This window comes from Procambarus clarkii, chromosome 40 (assembly GCF_040958095.1).
Source record: "Procambarus clarkii isolate CNS0578487 chromosome 40, FALCON_Pclarkii_2.0, whole genome shotgun sequence".
In the NCBI taxonomy this organism is placed as follows: Eukaryota; Metazoa; Arthropoda; class Malacostraca; order Decapoda; family Cambaridae; genus Procambarus; species Procambarus clarkii.
The window spans coordinates 3,927,393-3,934,892 of NC_091189.1; the positions used below are offsets into that span (position 1 = coordinate 3,927,393).

Consider the following 7,500-nt stretch of genomic DNA (forward strand, 5'->3'; position numbering starts at 1 on the left):
CCCCCCCCCCCCTACACACACCCTCTCTCAGGAACCCTCACAATACATCTCTCAGAAAATCATCCGAGTCGTGATGAGCGTCATAAAAGTTATGCACACAAATGCCGATGGAATTACCAATAAAGTGACGGAATTACAAGAAAGAGCGGCAGAAGAATAACCACATATTATTGCCATAACGGAAATGAAACAGAAAAGTATTATAGAAAATGAAATCTTCCCACGAGAATATCAAGTAATATATAACGACTGAGTGAAAATGAGGGGAGTAGCCAGAGTTGTCAAAGCATTTAAACGTCAGATTAGAGTTATAACGCAGCTATATTAGTTATTATAAGTACAAGACTAGCAGGTGGGGGGGGGGCATGGAGAGCTATGCCTCACTCCCCAGTAGACACTGACTGGTAAGAACCACTATCCTTGGACACTAATACGATTATCTCAACACTCACCAACCCTCCACCACCATCCCCCTGCTCTCCACCACCACCATTTGTCAGCACTACGGTCACCCCCCTGCCAACCACCACTACCATCAACCCCCCACCCCCCCCCCCCACCACCACCTACCACCACCACCACCAACACAATCAACTAATGCTGCCCTCGCCGGCGTCCACCGGCGCGTGTCCTCTCATCACCTGAAGACTATTGGGCATGGCACGGGAGGACAGTGTGTATGCCAGAATAAACAGCCTAACCTAACCTTCTTCCTCCTCTCTCTCTCTCTCCCTCTCCCTCTCCCCACTCTCATTACGCCCACCACTAGCCTCGCAAGAGGCCTCCTTCTCTCCTTTATTATCACCACCCCTTAAAAAAAACACCTGCTAGAAAATTAGTTTTTTCAGTTGTTTTTGTTTGCGAGTCCAAGATTTGGCGCTGTGGGAGGAGGTCCTAGCACGAAATATGACAAGGTTCAACACTTTTCTCTACAGCCACAGGGATTGTGGGAAGGTCTAACAGCATCCTACACAGCCACAGGGATTGTGGGAAGGTCTAACAGCATCCTCCACAGCCACAGTGAGTGTGGGAAGGTCTAATAGCATCCTCCACAGCCACAGGGATTGTGGGAGAGTCTAAGAGCATCCTCCACAGCCACAGTGAGTGTGGGAGAGTCTAAGAGCATCCTCCACAGCCACAGGGATTGTGGGAGAGTCTAAGAGTATCCTACACAGCCACAGGGATTGTGGGAGGGTCTAACAGCATCCTCCACAGCCACAGGGATTGTGGGAAGGTCTAAGAGCATCCTCCACAGCCACAGGGATTGTGGGAGAGTCCAAGAGCATCCTACACAGCCACAGTGAGTGTGGGAGAGTCTAAGAGCATCCTACACAGCCACAGTGAGTGTGGGAGGGTCTAACAGCATCCTACACAGCCACAGTGAGTGTGGGAGAGTCTAAGAGCATCCTCCACAGCCACAGTGAGTGTGGGAAGGTCTAACAGCATCTTCCACAGCCACAGTGAGAGTGAGAAGGTCTAAGAGCATCCTCCACAGCCACAGTGAGTGTGGGAGAGTCTAAGAGTATCCTACACAGCCACAGGGATTGTGGGAAGGTCTAAGAGCATCCTCCACAGCCACAGGGAGTGTGGGAGAGTCTAACAGCATCCTCCACAGCCACAGGGAGTGTGGGAGAGTCTAACAGCATCCTCCACAGCCACAGGGAGTGTGGGAAGGTCTAACAGCATCCTCCACAGCCACAGGGAGTGTGGGAGAGTCTAACAGCATCCTCCACAGCCACAGGGAGTGTGGGAGAGTCTAACAGCATCCTCCACAGCCACAGGGAGTGTGGGAGAGTCTAACAGCATCCTCCACAGCCACAGGGAGTGTGGGAGAGTCTAACAGCATCCTCCACAGCCACAGGGAGTGTGGGAAGGTCTAACAGCATCCTCCACAGCCACAGGGAGTGTGGGAAGGTCTAAGAGCATCCTCCACAGCCACAGGGAGTGTGGGAGAGTCTAACAGCATCCTCCACAGCCACAGGGAGTGTGGGAGAGTCTAACAGCATCCTCCACAGCCACAGGGAGTGTGGGAAGGTCTAACAGCATCCTCCACAGCCACAGGGAGTGTGGGAGAGTCTAACAGCATCCTCCACAGCCACAGGGAGTGTGGGAGAGTCTAACAGCATCCTCCACAGCCACAGGGAGTGTGGGAGAGTCTAACAGCATCCTCCACAGCCACAGGGAGTGTGGGAAGGTCTAACAGCATCCTCCACAGCCACAGGGAGTGTGGGAGAGTCTAACAGCATCCTCCACAGCCACAGGGAGTGTGGGAGAGTCTAACAGCATCCTCCACAGCCACAGGGAGTGTGGGAGAGTCTAACAGCATCCTCCACAGCCACAGGGAGTGTGGGAAGGTCTAACAGCATCCTCCACAGCCACAGGGAGTGTGGGAGAGTCTAACAGCATCCTCCACAGCCACAGGGAGTGTGGGAGAGTCTAACAGCATCATCCACAGCCACAGTGAGTGTGGGAGGGTCTAACAGCATCCTCCACAGCCACAGGGAGTGTGGGAGAGTCTAACAGCATCCTCCACAGCCACAGGGAGTGTGGGAGAGTCTAACAGCATCCTCCACAGCCACAGTGAGTGTGGGAGGGTCTAACAGCATCCTCCACAGCCACAGGGAGTGTGATGCGGGTCTAAGCTACCAATCACTACCTTCCTTCACGTGGCAGCTGTAGAGTTCCCTGCAGCCACCACAAAACGAGGGACTCTCCACACTCCCAAGACGCTTCTACTCAACCAACTTTACCCGAAACTGTTGTGCAAACGAAAAAAAAAAACTTTGCAGAAGTTACTATATAATTTTTAGCTGCTAAATTTCTCATAATAGTGCACTGACGTAATATACGGTGAGTGACGACGACACGTCACTCACCGAATCTTACGGTGAGTGACAGTGATGATCAATGTTTAATAACCTGTCCTCACATTTGCTTAATTTTTTCTGGGGGGAGGGGAAGTGGAAGGGGGGAAGGGGGACAGGAACAGGGAAGGGGAGTGGAAGGGAGAAGGGAAGGGGGGGGCATGCAAATCAGACGTGTAAACAATTCATAGTTCAAAGTCTGGCTCTCATAAACTTGCGGCCCTTCAAAAGAAGAGCAAGTAAACGATGTAACTTGTCCTTGTCGTCTGGTGGGCACAAAAAAACAAACAAGTAAAGCATAACCTACCCGTTAGACTTTCTTATCGCTAAGCCCCTTTAGAATTAAACAGCAACAAAAATTAAGCTTGACTACTTATTCTCAAGGTGTGTGATAGTCTTTGTGAGGGAGTGATGGACAGTCTTGCCTCCATCACCCGGCGTCTAGGTGAAGATTTTAAAAGGAAGGGAGGGAGAGAGAGACCCGGGTACAGCCGGGGTGTATATCTACCCCCCCCCCCACCCCCCCTCGTGTGTATCATACACCCCCCCCCACCCTCGTGTGTATCATATAGTTTGGATGATTTAAGGCTTTCTCCTAATCATCATCTTTCCTGTCATCATAAATTTGTTTTTAACCCATTCATATTCTCAAGAGTTTGTACTGTGTGTTCTAAGTTGTAACAAGTGTGGAGGAATATGGTGACTTCAGACGTCCGTTTGTTTCATTGTAAGATTTTCCAAAAGTTCAGTCTTTAAGATATCTTGATATGCTTGTATCAAGATATCTTAGGTATCAAGGTATCAGTAAGTGCTTTCATAAACTCCTGGTGTATCTCCGGGTTCTTTTATGAGCTCCTGGTGTGTTTTAGAGTTCTTATATATATATATATATATATATATATATATATATATATATATATATATATATATATATATATATATATATATATATATATATATATATATATATATATATATATATATATATACAGACACTGTAGTGTCTGGGATGCTCCCGGACATCCCAGTGTAGTGTCCCAGGTACCTATTTACTGCTAGGTAACAGGGGCATCAGGGTGAAAGAAACTCTACCCATCTGTTGCTGCCGGCGGCCGGGGTCGAACTCGGACCCTGGGACTACGAGTCCCAAGCGCTGTCCATTCAGCCTCGGCCCCTGTAAAATAGGTAATAGGTTTTCTCCAATTTAATATTAACGTGAAAGAAATAACAAAATAATATTGACCAGGTCCCACCGAGACTCGAACTCGGATTGTTGGATTCAGAGTCCAAAGTGCTAACCATTACACCATGGGACCTCCGTGTGTGTGCATGTGCGTATGTTCACAAGTAGGTGTACTTAGTTGTGCTTGTGAGCGTTGAACTTCGACTCTTTGGTCCCGCCTCTCAGCCATCAATCAACTAGTGTACAGATTCCTGAGCCTACTGGACTCTATCATATCAACATTTGAAACTGTGTATGGAGTCAGCCTCCACCACATCACTGCCTCATGCATTCCATCTATTAACTACTCTGACACTGAAAAAAGTTCTTTCTAACGTCCCTGTGGCTCATTCGAGAACTTAGTTTCCACTAATGTCCCCTTGTTCGCGTACACTCCATGTGTGTGTAAGATGAAAGAACCATCACTTACACAACAACACAGCGCTAACGAGTGTATGTATCATACCCCGACGACAGTCAGAGACAAATCGAGGTTGAGCGACGTCTTGAACACTGGAGCATAAAAATGTGCCCCGACCAGCCGTCGGAGTCTTGTGCCCCCTTCCTGAGCCAGTGCACATGCACTTTCCCGCCCAGCCATCCATCTCCCTTCAACACCCGTTAATCAATTCTTTAAACAGGCGTCGCTCCCTCCAAAGTTAACCATCCGCTTTTTACCGTCGAGAAACGCGGCCTCCTTATTGAACCTGACGCCCCACATACACGCGTAACGTACTGCGTATACGCTCTCGCACTATAACAAAATATATATTGTCTCAGGTATATAACGGACGTGTTGTGGTTACGCCGCCAGGAGGTCCTATATGCCCGTCACATGCCGAGGAAGAGGAGGCCTTGTGACCGGCGGCAATAATGGTCAGTGTCCAGTGACTAAGGGGAAAAATTTGGCGGGCTAATTTTCCCGCGCAGACGAGGTCACCGCTGTGTGATCTTCCCAGCTGTTGCTACCGCCAGTGTTGCTCTTCCTGCCTGTTTGGTCGCTGGTAGTAACTGCTGTCGTTGTTGCTCTTGTGGGCAAGTTTCACCGTTGTCGTTGCTGCTCTTGTGGGCAAGTTTCACCGTTGTCGTTGCTGCTCTTGTGGGCAAATTTCACCGTTGTCGTTGTTGCTCTTGTGGGCAAGTTTCACCGTTGTCGTTGCTGCTCTTGTGGGCAAGTTTCACCGTTGTCGTTGCTGCTTTTGTGGGCAAGTTTCACCGTTGTCGTTGCTGCTCTTGTGGGCAAGTTTCACGGCTGTCGTTGTTGCTCTTGTGGGCAAGTTTCACGGCTGTCGCTGACGTTGTTGATATAATTGAGGATTGTGATGCTACTGGCCCTTATATAATGTAAACACCAGACACTTTGGGGTCTCTTTGGGACCACTTTACAATTTTCTTCTCCTACCATCCCTATTCCTTTGTATGTATATATATATATATTTTTTTTGTATTTTTTTTTTTTGAGATATATACAAGAGTTGTTACATTCTTGTACAGCCACTAGTACGCGTAGCGTTTCGGGCAGGTCCCTGGAATACGATCCCCGCCGCGAAGAATCGTTTTTTCATCCAAGTACACATTTTACTGTTGCGTTAAACAGAGGCTACAGTTAAGGAATTGCGCCCAGTAAATCCTCCCCGGCCATATATATATATATATATATATATATATATATATATATATATATATATATATATATATATATATATATATATATATATATATATATATATATATATATATATATATATATTATATATATATATATATTATATATATATATATATATATATATATATATATATATATATATATATATATATATATATATATATATATATATATATATATATATATGCATATATATTCGTTATATATCATTAAATGTTATTAAACTTTATTACCTGTATATTATTAAATGTATAATAAATAATGTTAACATACATTATTTATTTTTTCATCACTTAGGCTACAATATCGTTAAACAATTACTCGAACAAGTACTGTGTACTCACTGACCCCCAAAAAAAGTTCTGGAACAACATTTTAAAAAATTCCACAGTAACCCCTGGTGGGACTCGAACCCACAATCCTTGGCTTAGGAGGCCAATGCCTTATCCATTGGGCCACAGGGGCGAGGTACTAGTAGCGCGACAATAATAGTAGTTAATAGCAGCAAGTAGTAGTATTTATTATATGTGTCTGCAGAATCGAGCTATTAGCTCTTGGACCCCGCCTTTAGCTTAAGGAATATGGTTGTTGTGGTTTAGTAATGGTAATGATGGTGTGTGATGATGGTAATGGTACCTGCGCTGGTGATGGTGAAATTGATAGTGAAGGTGATAGCAGAGGTGGTATTGATAATTTGATGGAGACTTTAATAATAATAATTTTATTGATAAGAATGTGGGTACAAAGGACATAAGATAAAGGAACAGATTGGCGAGAGTTGAAACGATAATTTAATTAAGACCATAATTATAATATGAAACAGATAATCAACTAAACAAGGACAAAAACAGGCTATAAACAAGACAGACAAACAAGGCCGTCAGGGAAGCAAGTGGCGACCTGAAACAAAACACGAACAAGATTTAAAGGAGAAAAACAAGAAGTAAAGAGAAGCAAACAGAGCAATCACACAGGTTCTTCAGGCCAGACAAACACAGTACTCACACAACCAAACTTATTGTGCTTGTTTGTTTTTGTTATCAGATGGCTATGTGTAATTCTTAACGCCCCCCCCTCCCCCTCCACAGACTTCCCAGTAGCTTGTTTCAGCTCCTGGGCCCCGGTTTTCTTGTTTTTTTTAGCTGCCGGTCGTCTAATGCAAAATGGTTTCTTGTCATTGTCTTTGATACTATGGATGAAGTTGTGATCTCCTTTTATATGTCACTTTTAGTTCATTTTCCCTTTATCACCTCAAATATAAATCTGTCGTCCCCAGAAAAGGGTCGCCATAGGAGGCTATCTTATCTTAGGTTATCTTAAGATGATTTCGGGGCTTAGTGTCCCCCGCGGCCCGGTCCTCGACCAGGCCTCCACCCCCAGGAAACAGCCTGTGACAGCTGACTAACACCCAGGTACCTATTTTACTGCTAGGTAACAGGGGCATAGGGTGAAAGAAACTCTGTCCATTGTTTCTCGCCGGCGTTTACGGCGGCAACCGTAAGATGCCCCTTAACAGGTGAACCTGTCAAGAACACAGGAATGCCTTCCTCAACATTGTTGTTCTTGTTATATATTCAGCTACTGGGAACAAAAAGTTGCAAGTAGCACGGGTTATGGTGAGCCCGTAGTGGACTTACCTGGCACAGGAGCGGAGTTCAAAACTTGCCTCCACAACAACGACCCCCCACAGCCAAGAACATAAGGCGGCAGGTCTCGTGTAACTAAATTGGGTGTGAGACCGATATT

General features: G+C 45.8%; 2 non-coding genes across 2 annotated transcripts; both read right to left on the minus strand.

The window, feature by feature from the left end:
- Positions 1-4,108: 4,108 nt before the first annotated feature.
- On the minus strand, positions 4,109-4,180 carry TRNAQ-CUG (transfer RNA glutamine (anticodon CUG)). Its single transcript has one exon. It is a non-coding gene; the product is annotated as a tRNA-Gln (tRNA).
- Positions 4,181-6,146: 1,966 nt separating this feature from the next.
- On the minus strand, positions 6,147-6,219 carry TRNAR-CCU (transfer RNA arginine (anticodon CCU)). The gene has a single exon. It is a non-coding gene; the product is annotated as a tRNA-Arg (tRNA).
- Positions 6,220-7,500: the final 1,281 nt, after the last annotated feature.